We start from the raw sequence: 18,603 nt of genomic DNA on the forward strand, positions 1-18,603 counted from the left end.
TATATATACACATATTTATATATATATATATATATATATATATATATATATATATATATATATATATATATATATATATATATATATATATATATATATATATATATATATATATATAGACATATTTTATATATATATGTATATATATATATATATATATATACATATTTTATATATATATATATATATATATAGTAGCAACAAAGGAGCATGATGGATTTTAGGCTTGCTTTCTTTGGAGGAGTGGAAAATAACATTACCTTTGTTTTCATTTGGTTAATAATAAGTTTGTTTATATCTGTTGGTACATGATCATTGGCATAATTTTGTAAAATTTGTTTGCAGTTGTAATTGTAAGTCAGTACTAAGTTTATTACACTCCAGAAATAGAATGTCATCAGAGTAAAAAAGAATAAGTGAAAAAAATATCTGTAGGTATGTTAATGAAGAGACAAAGAGTAGTTGGCCTAGAACAGAGCCTTAGCGAACTCCTATCACTAGGCAGCCTGTGGTTGAGTATTGATTATACAAAAAAAAAAAAAAAAAAACTTGAAAGGTAGCTATTAAACCACATAGTAGTGTTGTCACTAAAATGAAATCTTCTAAGTTTGCTAAGCGAAGGCATAACTGGTTGTATCAACTCATGCCTCACCCCCTCAGAACCTAAAACAAACAGCACAAAAAAAAAAATAAATAAGGATCCATGATCTCGTGGCACCAACCTGCTTCTGTGTCCCACCCCAACTTCTCCTGCCTCAGGTCTTCAATGGAAAAGCAAAAAAGTTCCACAATCAGGTACTGGGGGTCTTTAAAAGCACAACCAATCAGATCTCTTTTCTGCCCCTGTCTCCAATCCATCTTCCTGAGATTAGTATAAAAAAATGAAATAAATCTTTTTTTTTAAACTATAGCAAACTGCTTGATACAAATGAACAGTTGCTACAGCTTATACCCCACATGAACATTACAGTACTGAGGTTATAATAAGAGAAAAAAGTAAATAACAATTCCTATTTGTTTTAATCTCTAGCTAATTGCTTGCTACAAATGTAGCAAGCAATTGTTACAGTCTATAGCCTGCATCGAGTGCTACAGCACTCAGGTTATAGCAAATAAAAAGAAATCCTTTATGTTTAAACTGTAGCAAACTGCTTGCAACAAATGTAGTAAGCAGTTGCTACAGTTCTGACCCCACACAGAGAACTGCAGCATTCAAGTTATAATAATATTAAAGCAAAAAGAGTAAAGAAAACAGCACTTTGCCTCTGCCCCACCTTCCTGAGATTATAGAGCGAAAATAATCTTTCTTTTTTTGTTTAACACCTTAGCAAACTGTTTACTACTGACGTAGCAAGCAGTTTCTACAGTTTAGACCACACAGCAAGTGCTACAGTGTTCAGGTTTGAGCACAAATGCACTACTAGCTTTTTAAAGATGGTATTACACTTAAAGACAGAGCAAAATTATAAACAATATCAGGGAAGGTCTGTGAAATCAGGAACAGTGGCAGCTATGCATTACAACTGCAATGAGGTAAAGAAAAGTGAGTTAACCCTGCTACTGTTTAATGACTGCTAAATATCAATCACTGATCTGGTGTGGCTGTACCAGTGTTGAACAATGATATTCTTATTTGCTGAAATAAGTACAAAACTAGTTTAGATATAGCTAATGTATATATGTGTGCAAAATATCACTGATTTTTATCTGTGCACATGCCCAATAATGCCAGAATACATCAATTATTCTAATGGATATCAGTAGAAAATGCATCTAACAAGTATATTTCTAAAGTAAGGCATATAATATATCACAGAACATTTAGACACATAGATAGTTTAGGAGTCTGGTGGCACCCCATTCCTCAGACTATATAAATTAATACAAGGGTATTGCTTAATCATCCTTGACTGTATGGGGGTCCTACAAAAGCTATTGTTAGCTGGAGAAAAATGAGGAGGAAAAAAATCACATTCATTTTCTGATTACACTCTCTAACTTGAACAGAGCTGTGATATGACTCTGTTAGAATCAAGCTGATAATGGCCTCTGCTCTCAACCACACCAATTCTAGAAACAGCCTTGCTCAGATGTGTGTGGACAGAAAGCTGCTGTAGGTTATGGGGGGGTGGGGACTGTGTGGTCATGCACATGTACAAGTGGCTGCCTTTGAGGGTTAGCAGTGAGGAGTGAGGAGACATGCTATCCATATGTATGTCAGCAGACACTTGAAATACATGACTGTGGCCATTTGAACCTCTGTTTTCATCCCAATCTTATACCAGAGGGATGCATAGGCAATGATTGTCTTTTCTGGTGGAGCTGCAGAGGCAGGAAGTATTCCCAGATAAGACCTGTGTATCCTTATAACAACTGGCTTTTTAGTTTATTGTGAGCTACTATTTTGTCAGCATTGAACACTAAGCCTTAGGCTTGACTTATGGCTTCTCTGAAAGAGAAAAAAATAAGGCTGAAATTCTTTTCTTACTCATGATTTTTGTTTAGGCCACCATTGGATTAAAGGTTGGGTAAATGCTCTAAAATGCATCCTAGAGAATACTAGGCTATTGACCCGGAGGTTATTTTAAGCCTAGCAATTTCAACTCAATGTAATACCATAGAGGTACTAGTCAATACCCAAGACTGCATTTAGTGATGACTACCCATGTTCAGGAGGGTTGAGGGCACTATCTCTGGTAAGAATTTATGGTGCTCCATCCACTCATCCAGGTTCCTCTTGAACAGTGTCATAGAGGTGCTCTCTTTCACATGAATTGGTAGCCTGTTCCAAAGATGTGGCAGTTGCTGGAAGATAAAATTGTCCCTACAGCATGTCCTATTTAAGTCACAGGCCATATTTAAGACCCTGGAATGATAGTCCTAGACCAATTTGACTTATGGATCCACAGTAAGTTCTTTAGGTTTGGGTCTTGAGTTGCTCTGTAGGCCAGGCGTAAGTCTCTCCTATGAAGTCTATATGATGCAGAGTATAGTGACAGGGATTTTAGTCAATCCTTGTAAGGCACATGCTGGAGGCCCTTGATCTTCTTTGTTAGAAACCTCTGAGGTCTCTTTAATTGCTCTAGATGGTTAGTATGGTAAATACAGAATGAGGCGTTATACTCAATTATGGGCTGGATAAGTGCCAATTATAGGGGGGGTTATAACTTCTTCTGCTGTCAAGTAGATGCCTTTACTAAACAAGTGAGCTGCGTGGAAAGTTTTCCTTACAATGGTAGACACATGTTGGTTGAAGTTAAGTTTGTAGTCAACCTGTGATCCCAGGTCACTTACCACTTCAAGGGTACTTAGGGTATTGTTATTGATTTGATAGTGTGAAGGGACATTGTTTGTACCAAAAGGAATGATGATGTATTTCTTTGCATTCTGTTTGAGACCATGACAAATACACCAGTTGTTGGTCTGTGTGAGACCATTTTGGAGTACACTGACATCATTTAGGGATTTAATGATTGCACCTAGTTTGCAGTCATCTGCAAATGTGGTCAGCCACAACCCTTTAGTTTGACCTGAACTGCTGAGAAGTATGTACCAAAGAGTAGGGGTCCGACATTGACCCCTGTGGCACCCTACTTGTAACAGGTCTGCTGGATAATGTGGAAACACCCACTTTGATAGTGTGTGTCCGGTTTGTGAGCCAGTTGGCAACCCATCTTACAACAAATGGGGTTTACATTCAGTTTGCTAAGTTTATCAGTAATGCGTGAATGTGGGATTGTGTTGAATGGCTTTGCCAAGTAGAGGTATGCTGTCTGCATATATTTCCCTCATTAATAGCCTTGGACATGCTTTCAAAGAAATCCACCAGATTTAACAGTCAGGATCTGCCCTTCACGAAGCTGAATTAGGTAGGGCCCAGGATTTGGAGGTCACCTATGTCTTTATTTATGAGGTCCATAATAATACATCCCATGGCCTTACAGATGAGGCTGGTCAGGCTTATGGGTCTATAATTCCCCAGGTCTGTTCCTAGGCCACCTTTGTGGAAGGGAATAATTGTAGTTGTCCTTCTTTCCACAGGACAAACCCTGTGGTTAGGCTATGACTGAAAAGGCTAGTTAGTGGCAATGCTAGTTCACGTTTTTACCTGTTTAGAAGACAGCCTGGGATGTCATCTAGTCCCAGAAAGGCTGTGGTCTTTGCCTTGGACTGGGCTTTGAGGAACTGCTCCTCAGATATGTAAGGTCGGGGGAGTTTGGGGGAGGGTTTGTTGTAAGTTAGCAAGGGACAAGGGAGTGAAATTTTCACCAAACCTATCCACTAGCAGGTTTGCTATCTCTGTGGGGTCAGTGTGTGTGATATCATTGGCCACCAGTTCTGCATATGCTTGGGTCCTATCCTTTAGGTTATGTACATAGCTGTAAAATGCCTTATGCTTATCCTTGGCAGTACTTGCTGGGTTACTCTCAAAGGAGCTCTTAGATGATTTGACAAGCTGTGTTATTTGCCTGTTAAGGCTGAGGAGGGTGCTTTTCCATTATTGAGTCCTTGTCTTCATTTTGTTAGACAGCAACTTTCTGTGTTTATTGTACAGTTTGTTGATGCTGGAAATCCACCATAGCAGCTTGATTTTTACTTGAGGCTCTGGATTTTATTCTGTGTGGTACTGCCAAGTTTATACACTTATGCAAGTGATTCTACACGGCTTTAGTGTAAGCTTTAGCATAGTTACTACTTTCAGCTTGGAGTGAGACTTGGAATGCATTTATACCTTCAACTAGGAGTGTATAGTTTGCCTTGGTGAAGATTTTAGTCTGATTTCACTCTTTCTGGGTTCTGGTGTTAGTGTCAGTTTGAAGGTGACTGATATGTGGTCAGTTTTAACTAATGAAGGTCCAACAGTTGCAACAGTGTACCAGTTTGACATGTTGGTGAGGACCAGATCTAGAATGTTTATTCCTCTTGTTGGGGTATGGACAATTTGCTCCAGGGCATTTGAATTCACAAAGTCAAGGAACATTTGTGTTAGTGAGTTTGGGCCAGACTAGGTTTCCCAGTTGATGCGATAACTGAAATCCCCCATAATCACTGTATTCAGTAAAATTTGGATTGTCTTCAGTTTGGTTAAGCAGGCTTCATGGTTGTCGTGACCCATGGAGGGGGATCTATAACTGGCGAGGACTTGAATGGGGATCTTACCCACCATAACCTGGAAGAATTGAATGGGGTTATTACCCACCATAACCTGGACCCAGAGTAACTTTCATAGCCTTAAGTTTGACCATATACTGGTCTATCCTTGAATATGTCCTCTCATATTCAAACCTGTATTGATATTTCAACACATTCCTTCACTTTACTAGTTGCCATCCATTACATCAAAAATGTTCAGTAGTCAAGGGGCAATTAGTAAGAGTTGCCTGGATTGTGACCAGTGATGATGAGTTGTGTTGGAATGCAATAACCTGAGGAACATGTTTAGGGTAAGATGTTATCCAGAGCAACTAATCAATGAATTGATTAGAGAAGTCCAGGATAAGTGTGCCGGTGGTTTTTACAAACCAATTTTGAGCATTAAGAGTACGATAGGAGGTAACAATGTGGGGGACATGAGTATGGTACCAAGGACGAGAGAATACAGTACTACAGCCCTGATTACTAGATATAGTGTCAATGCTCCAGCTTTATACTCCCTTATTAACAAAAATTGGTCATTCATTTTGAATGACAATGTTCTCAGGCATAAATTATGTGAAGCACCAAGAATAGTGTTCCAACGAGGGCAAAACCTGAAAAATATATTACAATACAAGACAAAAGGTATAAGTACAGGAACAGGTATGGGTAAATGTAATATGTGTAACTTTTGCAAACACATGCAGGTTGGCCAGTGCTTCACGTTGAGGGAACAGAAATATGTGACCAAACATAAGTTCAACTGCCAAAGTAGAGCAGTAGTTTACATGGCTCAGTGCCAACACTGTCTGGCTTTCTATATTGGAAAAACAGACCGCAAATTAAGGGAAAGAGTATATGAGCATTTATATATTTCCAAAACGAAAAAAGAAAGTGTCCTAGCTAGACATATTGAAGCATTTCCAGATCATACATTCAAATTTAAGGCTATTGACTGTGTGAATTCAAATGGAAGAGGTGGTCCTGATTCATTAATGTTGGAGAAACTTGAATTGAGGTGGCAGCTTCATGCAGACGCCTGCCATTTTCCAGGATTGAATGAAGTGTATTCTATCCTGTGTATTCTTAAATTGAAAAATCTACAAAGGTAGACTCATGAAAGGTGTGAGTCCATACCCTCTGGTTGTAAGGTGATGCCATGTGGACAGAATGGGTCAGGATAAATTATTTTAATATTTTAATATTTTAATTTTCATCAGAATGAAGACATTAAAAATAAAATTATACATGAAGTAAATAATGTTGATTATGAATTTTAGGCTAAATATTTTAGTAAGAGTATATTTAAGGAATTACTTGTAAAATATTGAAATAAATGTTATAGTTAATAATATGTGGATGTTATAGGGAAGGGTGTCTTTAAATAGAGGTGTGTGTTAAGTGTCACGAGTGATGACTTTTTTATTTAAACTTTGCATTTGTACATGTCTGTTATCTGAAAAAGTTTCCCCTATAAGGAGAGATGAAAAGTGCTTAACAAAACAGACTTTATTTTTTACTTGTGGGTGACCAGTGTAGTGATTTCCCAGCTTTTTTATCCAGTTTGTGTTTTTTGGCTTAACTTCATGGAGTTGTCCAGTCTAACTAGACGTGAGGTGAATTTATCTCTAATATAGACTAAAACACTGCCTCCTTTGGTTTTTACACGTTCCTTTTGCAGTCTAAAGATGTGGAGGGCATTATAACCTTGCAGGGCTGGAGTACTCTCTGAGGCCTTAAACCAGGTTTCTGTGACTGCACAGACATCTACATCTTTTAGTGACAGAAGTGCTTTCAGAGAGTGCAACTTTTGGTTTAAGCTCCTAATATTTAGCAGCATGACCCTTATTTTGTTCTGATTGGTTAATTTTACATTGGTAATGTTGTCTTTGAGACCTTGCATAAAAAAGGCACTAGGGGGAGACAAGAGCCTTTGCCAGCAGCCAAAAGCCTAGGGGTGCCAAGTGCAAACCATCTTTGGCAAAACAGTGAGGTTTGTAGACCATGGCTTCCCAGGCAGACAGGAACTGGATCCCCTTGGAATGACACCAAAAACTAAGCAAGTTATTGAATTAAATAATTTTTTGTTTATACTGTGGCATCATTCTAGGTGAGGGTAGTAATCTGTTCAAGGCTAGGAACATACCTGTCTGGGATACATACTCAAAGAGCTCAACCATGTCTCTCTTCATATAGCCAGTGAGGTACATCTAAGGTCATTCACACCAACACGAACTATGACAGAGTCATAACGGTACTTGTTGCTGAGAGACCTGAGTGCATGCATGTTTTGGCAAATTCTGGCACCGGACAGGTGGCTGACCGTGACTTTCTCCTTGTCCAACCTGGTGAGTGGGACATCTGTGTAGCTCACTATTAAGTCTGCAATGACAAGAAAACTTGTTTTTTGAGTGTTATGCCTTACGGGCTTGGTAGGTGAGACACTGGCATTGCTATGTGTCATGGGTGCTGTGGAGATTGTGCCAGCTGTAGCAGACTTGTGTTTTGGAGGTCTCTGGTGTTCCATAATTTTTTTGAGAGAACCGCCGTGTATGTTGGTTTATGTGTTTGAGGCATACTATATGTATGAGTAGTGGTATGTGTATGAGTAGTCATACTATGTGAATATGTAGTGGTGGGTGAGTTGACAGCCTTCTCTGTGTTATTATTTTGAGTGACAGAGAGAGCATGAATTCTACATTCATGGTGTAAATGCATGTCTGCACCCTGTGATACTAGTAGAGGGTTGTCTGTGTACATGAGGCAATTGCAATACTGCCTCAAGAGACCTAAGTCAACAAGTTTGACAGGAGAAACAAGGGTAGTCCAACTGTCCATAATACTAGGTTGAAGACTGTTGTCACTAGGGGTGGCTTTTCAGAAACGATCAAGGAGGAGCTTGGTGAATGGATATTTCTGCCTGGGTTTTGAGGGAAAATTTGTTGAATTTAACTGTCTGGCTTTGGCACACAATTGTGTGGCAGTGCGTGGTGCTGAGTGACAAGCAAACAAGTTTGTTTGTACCAAGCTGAACTGAGGTGGGCTACTAGCCACAACTCCAAGCTGAGATACCAGAGAACTAGAGGCTTCTGAGCTTCCAAAAATGTTTCCTGTTTCGTTTCTTCATTATACTATTTACTGCACTTTTTTATTGCCTGCCACCTGCTTTTATACTGTATTTATTTACTGTGCACTAAACTATAATAAACTCTCAGTTAACCAGAACTCAAGCACCCAGAACACTCAGGCAACCAGAAAAAAAATCAAAGAAATACAGTACAGTATGAACAGTTCAGTTTTTCATGTGTTGCACTTTTGTCTTCCCCCCCGCAGAAACATACCTTATGTTTTTAGAGATTTAGAGTTTTAAAAAGGAAGATACAAATAAATCCCTCTCTCCCCAACCTGAGAACAAGTCAAACTAAACAAGTCAAATCACTAAAATGTCAATACATGCTCCATACTCAGTTTGCATCAGATTGCACATTCTCTTTCTGATCTTTGTCACACATTCTTTTCAGATTTCATACATCTCTCCGGTCTCTCACACACGGTCGTTTCTGTTTTCACACATGCATTCACTCTCTCTTTCTCTCTCTCTGTCTCAATTTAATTCATTCAATTCCAATCCACTCAGCTTACCACTGAAAACCATTCCGTGTGCCATGCTTTCTAGCGGTAATATGTTTAAAATATTATTACTCCAGCCAGGCTTTTAATGACTGTATTTCAATATTAAAATCAAATTAATACAGTGTTTATGGTATGGTATGATATAGTATAGGCTACAGTATTTCTCACATCTATTTTTAATAGTAACTCTCAAACAACCAGAAACTACACTTATCCGGCATCTACCAATCCCTATGGGTGCCGGTTAACTGAGAGTTTACTGTACACTGTTATACAGCAACTACCTGCTACACTGTGCCTGTAAAATCAAATTTTATTGCTGTTTTCACTGTTTAGCAAACTTTCTTATTGCTTCCATGGTTTGCTAAGTATTTACTGGTATTTTTTCACTGTTTTAAAGCTATCTGTTTTGCCTGCTCTGGTTTTCCCACCAAGCAGTACATAATTAACTGATCTGTTTACTGATTAAATCACTCTTTCAAGTCTCCTGACTGATTTTCTGCTGTTTTGAATGTTTTTATGAGTGTCTCACTGCTATTTTTTTGCTGTGTTAAATATTCTGTAGTGTTTCCAACTGAAACTAGGGTAGCTAGTAGCTGTAGCACAGTCCAGATCCAGGCCTGCTATGTCTGGAACTGTGTGCAGTGATTTGTTTGTTCTAAGCACATTTTCCAGGCCATCTTGGATTGGAAGCGGCCTATCTGCAATTTTGTGAGAGAACTGTGTTTGATTGGCACCTGACTGGTAAAAGAAGGCTAGTCTAGGGCTTGGAATAAGTATCCTCGTTGGTCCTTTTGAATTTTGTTAGAGTTTCTTTTTTTTTTAGGTTTTAGCTTCTGGTATTTAGGCCCTGCAGCTGAGCAGGTTTCTGCTTGTCTGTAGCAAGCTGAATTAAGGTGGGCTACCAGACACAACTCTGAGCTGAGATACCAGATGACTAGATGCGTCTGAGCTTCCAGAAAACAAAAGTTGCCTGTTATTGTTGGTTAATTTATACTAGTTACTGCACCTTTTTATTGCTTGCAGCCTACTTTTATACTGTATTTATTTACTGTGTACTAAACTGCACTGTTGTACTGTAATTGCCTGCTATACTCTGCCTGTAAAATTGAATTTTATTGCTGTTTTCACTGTTTAGCAAGCTTTTTTGTTGTTTCCACTGTTTGTTAAGTATTTACTGGTATTTTTCACTGTTTCAGTGCTATTCGCTCTGCCTGCTCTGATTTTCCCAACAAGCAGTACTTCGTTAACTGATATGTTAACTGTTTAAATCTTTCTTTAGAGCCTCCTGGCTGATTTTATGCTGTTTTAAACATTTTTTTTCAGTGTCTCACTGCTATGTTTCTGCCGTGTTAAATATTATCTAGTGTTTCCCACTGAAACTAGGGTAACTAGTAGCTGTAGTACAGTTTGAATCCAGGCCTGCTACTTCTGGAACTGTTTGTAGTGGTTTGTTTGTTCTGAGCACATTTTCCAGGTCATCTTGGATCGGAAGGGGCCTAGCTGCACTTTCATGAGAGAATTATGTTTGATTGACACCTGACTGGTAAAGGGAGGCTGGTCAAGGGCTTGGAATAAATATCCTCATTGGTCCTTTTGAATTTTGTTAGAGTTTTTTTCAAGTTTTAGCTTCTAGTGTTTAGGCTCTGCAGGTGTGTGCAGGTTTGAGTTAATTCCTAAATGATTATTACTGTACAGTCTTGGTAAAGAAAGGTGTGTTGAAAGGATTCAAGGAAAACTAAAACTGAACAACAGTGAATTTCTTTCTATCCTTAATCATAATTTCTGTTCAAGCCATCAATGGATGAAAAGTTTGTGTAAAAAGAAAAAAAAACTTTAATTGCACTTCAGGGCACATAGAAAGTTATGGCTATTTGAAAAAGTTGAAGAGCAAGGCCAAACAGGAGGAAAAAGTAAAAAAAAGTAATGTGCATAGTATGGGAAACAGAGGGAGGACGGGAGGGTGTGAGTGTGTGTGTGTGTGTGTGTGTGTGTGTGTGTGTGTGTGTGTGTGTGTGTGTGTGTGTGTGTGTGTGTGTGTGTGTGTGTGTGTGTGTGTGTGTGTGTGTGTGTGTGTGTGTGTGTGTGTGTGTGTGTGTGTGTGTGTGTGTGTGATAGGGAGGCAGCTGAAAAGTTGGTAAAAGCCATTTCACCTAAGTCAAGACCTATATATAGAGTTGTTGTAATGTATCATTGTTGCACCTAAATGCCAATAACTCCAAATGTCCCTTTGTGAGGTGGGCCAACACAGTGTGGTACACAGGCCAGTTATAATATAAGAAAATTGTATCTACAGGTCAGTCTTACTACTCCTAAAAGTTTGCAGCATGAATTAAAAGGTTGTATAGGATGGATGACAGTAACAGGGTGATACTTAGACTAGAAGTGTCTAGGGGGGCCCCCAAAATGCTAACACTGATCCTGTAAGTAGTATTGGATGGTCTACTTTCTCAAAGACAAAAGTCATATCAACAAAGACTCCAGGTCTGAGGTAACTGTCATTTAGGTTACATAGTATACTGTTGGTGGTTGAAAGAAGTGGTATTGTAGTACTAAAGTAATTGTAGAAGCCATGTTGTTTTTCAGAGAGCAGTCCATAATTGTTGATATGTTTGAATAATTGCTTATAAAGTCGTTTTTCAAAGCTATTTGCAATAGGAGAATGGTTACAGATAAGACAGAAATCTTTTTGTTCTTTGGGTTTGCTATCTTTTAAAGTGGAATAAGGATGGAGTGTCTGAAGGAGCACTTCCTGAGGTAAGAGAGACGTTGAAGATATGCATGAGAGGTTTAGCAATACAGTTTGCTGCTTTGCTAAAGAAGGTAAAATATAGTAGAAAAAAAGCTAGCTGAGGATTTTAGATTTTTAAGAAGTGTTTTAGTATATTTGACAAATATTTCATCGGTGTTGGAAGGTGGCAGCATATTCTGCTAGACTATATGCGTAATTCTGGAGTTTTATTACTTTCCACTGTTTTAGCTGAGAAAAATATCTGTAATATCTTTACTTGAAGAAGCCATGAATGCTTTATAATCTACAGTGGAATTTAAATTTGTAATGTTAGCAGCTGAGCTAGGTTGGCAAGTGGTGATTGTCGCAGTTACATTTTTGATTTCCATCCATAATACCTTAGGCTTTTCTATGGATATTAGCTGTTTATGTCTGAGGAATTCTGCTTTAGGGGGGTTGGTAGCTATTCTAGTTGACTTCCTAAGGTTAAGAAAATTGTCCTGTTTGCATTTTTTTCCAAGCAATGTCTCTTTGTTTCAACATATTAATAAGGCATGTTTTAGGCAAACAGCAACAACTTGCCCTCTAAGCCTGCTGCGAGTAGCTGCAAAGAGATGATCCTGAACACTAAAGAGGGTAGAGGAGAACAAAATAAGAGAGTTCTTGAGTTTCTGAGGAAGTTCCTTTGATCCTGGAATGAAAGCAGTAAAAACAAAACACTATTAAAATTTTCCTGTGACATCTGGGTGGCATTTTTTATGCAGTTTATAAGTATGTCGTTTTGTGGATTTTGTTGTTTATAAATTATAAAAAGGTATTCTGTCTATGGAAGCAAATATAGTATTAAGGGCTTCTGTTTTATGATTATGGAAAGGCCAACCAACCACTATTTCATAAATAATTTGTGAGTTTTGAATGACCATGCAGTAATGGCTGGGCAAGGATCAGTAAAATAGTTTGGTAAAATGGAGATGTCTGAGCACTTATATTTAAGGTTAGATATGACAAGGTCTAGAGTGGTGCCATTTCCAGACTGAAAGTTGGGTGTAGCAGAGCCTCCATTAGTTGTTCAAGGTTTAGCTGTGGCAGCCAATCCAACTGCCTACCTTCTGAGTCAACTAATAGAGTGATATTCATAAGTGTTCCATCTATGAAAATGTCCAGTATGGTATGGTGGGTTAAGTGATTGCTGATAGAGGTGGGATATAAATAGAGGCCACCTAAATATATGTTTGCTTTCCTAATATTAGTTGCTAGAATGCCCACTTAGCTGCACTGTCATTAGTAGAATTGCAGGTGGAGAATTTGGGAACCTCCAGATGGGGATTTCATTTGATCAGTAACATTGCAACTCCAGCAGAATATTGTCCAGGCTGTAGAGCTTCATAAAATTGTCCTGAATGAAGAATATGGGATGGAAGTTGTCCGTCATCCACGTTTTGTAAGAGCAATGATATGTGGTTGCTCTACAGCACGCACATTACTATTTGCTATTTTAAGGTCTCTAGCCCCTTGCATTGTTGGTGGCCTATAATTTGAGATGTGGGAGAGATTTACTGGTCAGGATTAATGTGAGTGTCAGGAGTCTAAGGGGATGATACAATTAGAAATGGGCTATCATGTGATATTTCTTGGATCATGTGACTAGGAAATGTCTTTTTAAACAGCCTTGAATGTTTCATCAATTGTCTGAAGAAGTTAAGTGTATTATATCTTGACAAAAGCGCTAACAAAGTTTTTTAAGGAACCAATGGTGTCAGCCTTTTTTGTGTTTTCTTACATAGTTTGTTTAGATACACATAAAAGCTAGCATTACAGCTACATACAAATGAGTAAAGCTTTTACAGTGTTAGTTGATAATGAAGATATACATACATAGGTAGTACAATATTTGTGCATACAAAATTTATAAGACAGTCAGCTAATAAGGTTTAAATGAGGGAGAGAGTATGGGGACAGAAGTGAGGAGTATGTGAGATAAAGTAAAAAGGATGTAGAAAGTCTGATTCTAGAATGTAGGTTGTTAGGGAAAGGGATAGTAAGGTTCTGCAAGAAAAAAGGGAAGGTGAGAAGTTATACAGGAGGAGAGTATAGCAGAGAGGGGAGGGAGCTAAAAAAGGACTATGATGCATGGAAAGAGAGATGGTGGGAGTCCATCTGCTTGTTAATAAAATTATGGAATGACAAATAGCTTGACTAAGCAGATATTAGCAAGGGTTTTTAGAATGCTGGGGTTCATTCAGCTGATTAAATTTTAAGAAACAATAGTAACCAATGGTCAGTTTGGTATTTAGAGGACTGAAGTAGAGTATTTGAATGAGTAAATATGGAATGACCTTCTAGGATATGAAGATGAAAAAGAAGGGGACCTTGTTAAAAAATTTGGAGAGCAGATTGTACCATATAACACAGGCTACTAAGAATATAGAGGAGGAATTAAGATAGTAGAAGTGTAAACTAGCTGCCCAGAAGATCAGGTTGTAGCCTATCTGCCACACAGACTACTAGTAATGCAGAGGAAGTACCAAAGTAGGAGAGCTGTAATCTAGTCATCCCTTAGGCTGCAACCCTACTCTCCAAATTCGTTTAACCCATCTGACACACAGACTGCTAAGTAAGTATAAGAATTACCAAAGTAGAAGTATAACTTAGCTGCCCCTTAGGTTAAAAGAATTTGGCGGTTGAATCCTTACTGCCATGTAGGATACTAAGATGCAGCAGAAAAGAACCACACTGTCCCCTGAGCTGCAAGGGTGTACAGAAGCAGGGCAGTTAGACAGCTGCAGAACAGGAAGAGAAGTAGATAGGATGAAGGAAAGGCATTAACAAGCAGTCATTTAAATGAATATGAAGTAGGAGAGAGAAAGACAGTGTTAAGGAGTGGTTAGTAATTTAAGCTGTATTCGGAGCAGGTCTGCAAGAGGTGTATTAAATTCAGGTAATGCTTGTAGAGAGGGTAGAAGACCAGAGGAAAGGGAAATTGGGATTTGCTATGCTGTCATAGAGGAGATAAAGGTGTTACAGTTTGATGAACAGAAGTGATTGGTTATAGGGAGGAAATGAGAGGAGAGGATGTGATGTATAGAGGATGAGGCCTGAGAGGTATAAAGCAAATTAAATGTGGGGAAGATGAAGCGCAAAACAAATAATCTATTTCTTATTACAAAACTTTACTTTAAGCAAGAAAAATTAAAAGAGGGTAACACTAAGATGTGATTTATTTAAGCAGTTATGTTGCAAGAATGAAGATGCTAAAATAAGGAAGAGTCGAGTGTCCAGACAATGTTTTTCATGTCTATTTTGGTTTAGAAATAAGCTGAAGGCTTAAGTAGAAACGAGGAGCACGCTGGGCTTTTTGTTACCTAGCTATGTTATACAAAGCTTCGGGGAGAGATATCAGTCATGTTTCACTACTTATTTTTCTTTTTAACCACAACTATTTATGATTTGATTTAGTCAGGACGGAGGATATTTCATTGCTATTGGTGTTTGCCTTACTTTGTTAGGGAAGCACCTTTGCACACTTTTTATGTCCTCAGTTTCTTAGCTGCAAAGGGGATATTGCTGTCGAATTTTCCCTTAAAGCCTTAGTAGTGGTAAATGTTAACCAAAACCCAGAGAGAAGAAAAGAAAGGGGGGAGGTAATCAGCAGTGCAAGTACAATGGGGTACAATAAAGAGAACAGATATTCAGAGGGAGAAAGCAGAAAAATGGATACCTAGAGGGATAAAGCAGGGATATCATTTCAAGCTGCAAGAAATATATTGTGTGTATACTGTTTGTGTTTACTGAGGTGCTACAAAGGATTGGGTTTGCATACTTACTTGGTACAATAAGAGCAGATGACCTGATGAAGCGAATGATGATCAGGAGTTAGCAATATGGTGTCTGTGCTGCCTGCACTCATGCATTGCTTAAGGAACTGTTATGTGAGGTGTATTACTGCTTTCAGAAAAAGTAACTGTTACTTGTGACAGGTTTTGCTTTGGACATGACAACTGCTATTAGAACTTTGTGTGATATCCAGCTGTGCATGGCCAGACCTATATACAAAGCCTTCATCACCACTCATAGATACACCATGTCTACGAATGTGGTAGCCTGATAACACCAGGCTACTTGAGCATAATAATAAAATCAGAGACTCTCCTCCAATTGTCTCAGCATTGTTTCATGGCATAGATCAGCCACTGCATTTCCAGGGACTGAAATGGACTGTGGGAGGCAGTGCTGCAGAACATACACAGGAGAATTTTCCACAAAGGCTCACACCAGTGCATTCCTTTTTTTATTATCTACCTTTTCTGACATGATCTAAACTGTTAGTGTGTTATTTTATTTATTATTATTGTTATTATCTTTTCTTTGTGTGCCATCATTTCTAAAGCATTTAAAACAGCATTGCATTATAGATAAGTCCAGCTCATGCAGCATGGCTCACCTAGGAACCTAATAATGTTACCTTCTGTTCTCAATCGCTAAACTATTTTTTTCAGAAATTGACCGATTTTTGATTAACTTCATATTTATATGAACTCCATATCTGTCTGTAGAAAATGACACATGAAATCAGAACTATGCAGTTACAAAAGTGAAATAAACAGTATACTTGTTATCCTTTGTTTACAGTCATGATACTGACATATATACATAGGGAATCATGTGTTTACAGCAATGATAATGACATGTATACATAGGGAATCCTGTGTTTACAGTCATGATATTAACATATATATATATATATATATATATATATATATATATATATATATATATATAGGGAATCCTGTGTTTACAGCAATGATACTGACATATATACATAGGGAATCTTGTGTTTACAGTCATGATGCTGAAATATATACAAAGGGAATCCTGTGTTTACAGCAATGACACTGACATATATACCTATGGAATACTGTGTTTACAGTCATGATACTGACATATATACATAGGGAATCCTGTGTTTACAGTCATGATACTGACATATATACATAGGAACGGTGTGTTTACAGTCATGATACTGACACATATACATAGGGAATCTTGTGTTTACAGCAATGATGCTGACATATATACATAGGGAATCCTGTGTTTACAGTCATGATACTGACATATATACATAGGGAATGCTGTGTTTACAGTCATGATACTGACATATATACATAGGGAATCCTGTGTTTACAGCAATGATACTGACATATATACATGCAAAATCATGTGTTTACAGTCATGATACTGACATGTATACATAGGGAATCCTGTGTTTACAGCAATGATACTGTCCCAGTAAATGATCACTCATCTGCCTGTAGAAACGTAGAACAATCTGAAAGTTGCTTGAATGAAACACCATATAAATGTCATTTTCTAGTACCAGCTTTATCTTATTTGCATTTGCAGGGGAGTCATGGTTTATCCTGGCAAGCATTCCTGAATCAAACAATGGCCAGCTGTAGGATGCAAGTATCACTCACTCACAGTCTCATATCTATAGGCAGTTTACTAGATTGCCAGCTCCCTTAACACGAAGTCATAGGAAAGGGCTGGAACCTGGATTATCGAAAAAAGTCACTTAGACACAGAGGGCACACACACTGCACTGATGGCATCCTGACTAAGGACCAAATCAAAGAATCAAGAGTTGTAAGGATGCAGTACTAATTGTGTATCACTTGACATCAAAATAAAGACACATTGTTTTCTGAACATAATCTAGAACTGACCTGTAGAACAAAATATATCTTTCTCTGCACTGAACAATTAAACTGTTGATAACTCTGAAATAGCTATTACCTAATTTTAGACAGTGGATATTCCATTCTGACCTGCTTTTATTCTTTATACTCATATGAGTCAGTGATGTGTGTCTAGATAGAACATGTAAGTTGATGGCTAATTACGGTTGCTGAATGACTTGAAAACATTTTTTTCTAAAAAAAAGTGAATGCAATACCTTTTAAAGGATCAGACAACAATGTTCTCAAAATAAGGTGCCTAAACCACTGTTCATATGAGGTCTTTCTACCCAGATGAAACCATACCTAGAAACTGGTGCTAATACTATCTAAATGAATGATCCACCTAGACATGTTTGGATGATGTTGAAAGCACAGGGTTACTTCTGGAGATTTGCCCTATAGCTCTGCTGAAATCTCCAGTTACCCCATTAATTTCTATAAACAGATTACATCACAACTCTCATTTTTTAATTTCTGAGGAGTTTCTTTCCTAGGGGAAATCAGCCTCACTACTAACACATTTTATAACAGAAATAATTACATATAAAAAAACTGGGAACCAAACTGCTGTAATCCATGGCAGTTGCAATTTTTTTTTGTTATGCTTCACTAGTCTAGCAGTTCAGCATACTCAGACATGTAACATACACAGCACTTCCACGAATGCATGATCATTTCATGATTTTTTTTTTCTTTAGGAAAGTTTTCCCAACTAACTAAATCAAACACGACCCTTAGGTGAACACTATTACACACAGCCTCATAATTATTCAATCTGCATGTTGATTGGATTGAAGAATCAGCATGCACATTGTCCAATTTAACCTGAGTATTGCAACTGGGAGCAGGTCCCAGAATAATGATAACAACTGACTCATTTAATCAAAGCTGCTCTTCATTTGGCACCTGTGTCAATTTGACTGAGTGAATCTGATGAATTTCAAAGGCATCCAGTGATGAAAAAACAAAAATAAGTATTTTTTAAGTTTTATTTGCATGTTGTTCATGTATATTATTTAATTACTGTGTTGTTTGTTAATATTTTAAATCTGTGCTGTTACTTTACCTTAGAAGTTACATTGCATCTACTAGATTCAGGGTTGCTGAATGTAGATTGTGTAGTTTATAACACGTGGGCACTATACCAGCAATCTTTCATTAAGAGGGCTTTTATCTGCACTCCTGGGCAGAAGTGTGTGGATCCGGACCCATATGAGTTGGGGATTGCTGGAGGGAGGCTGATTGTGTGCTTTCCTAATTGGTAGATAGCCTTATACTTGTTTATTCAAGATTATTTTTAAGGCTTATGTTTACATGGTGCTTGCTCTCCTCACACCGACAGTCGGCAGTGCCTTGTATAAATGC

The sequence above is a fragment of the Protopterus annectens genome, chromosome 12.part0 (genome assembly GCF_019279795.1).
Source record: "Protopterus annectens isolate FY-2018-M chromosome 12.part0, PAN1.0, whole genome shotgun sequence".
Taxonomy (NCBI): Eukaryota; Metazoa; Chordata; order Ceratodontiformes; family Protopteridae; genus Protopterus; species Protopterus annectens.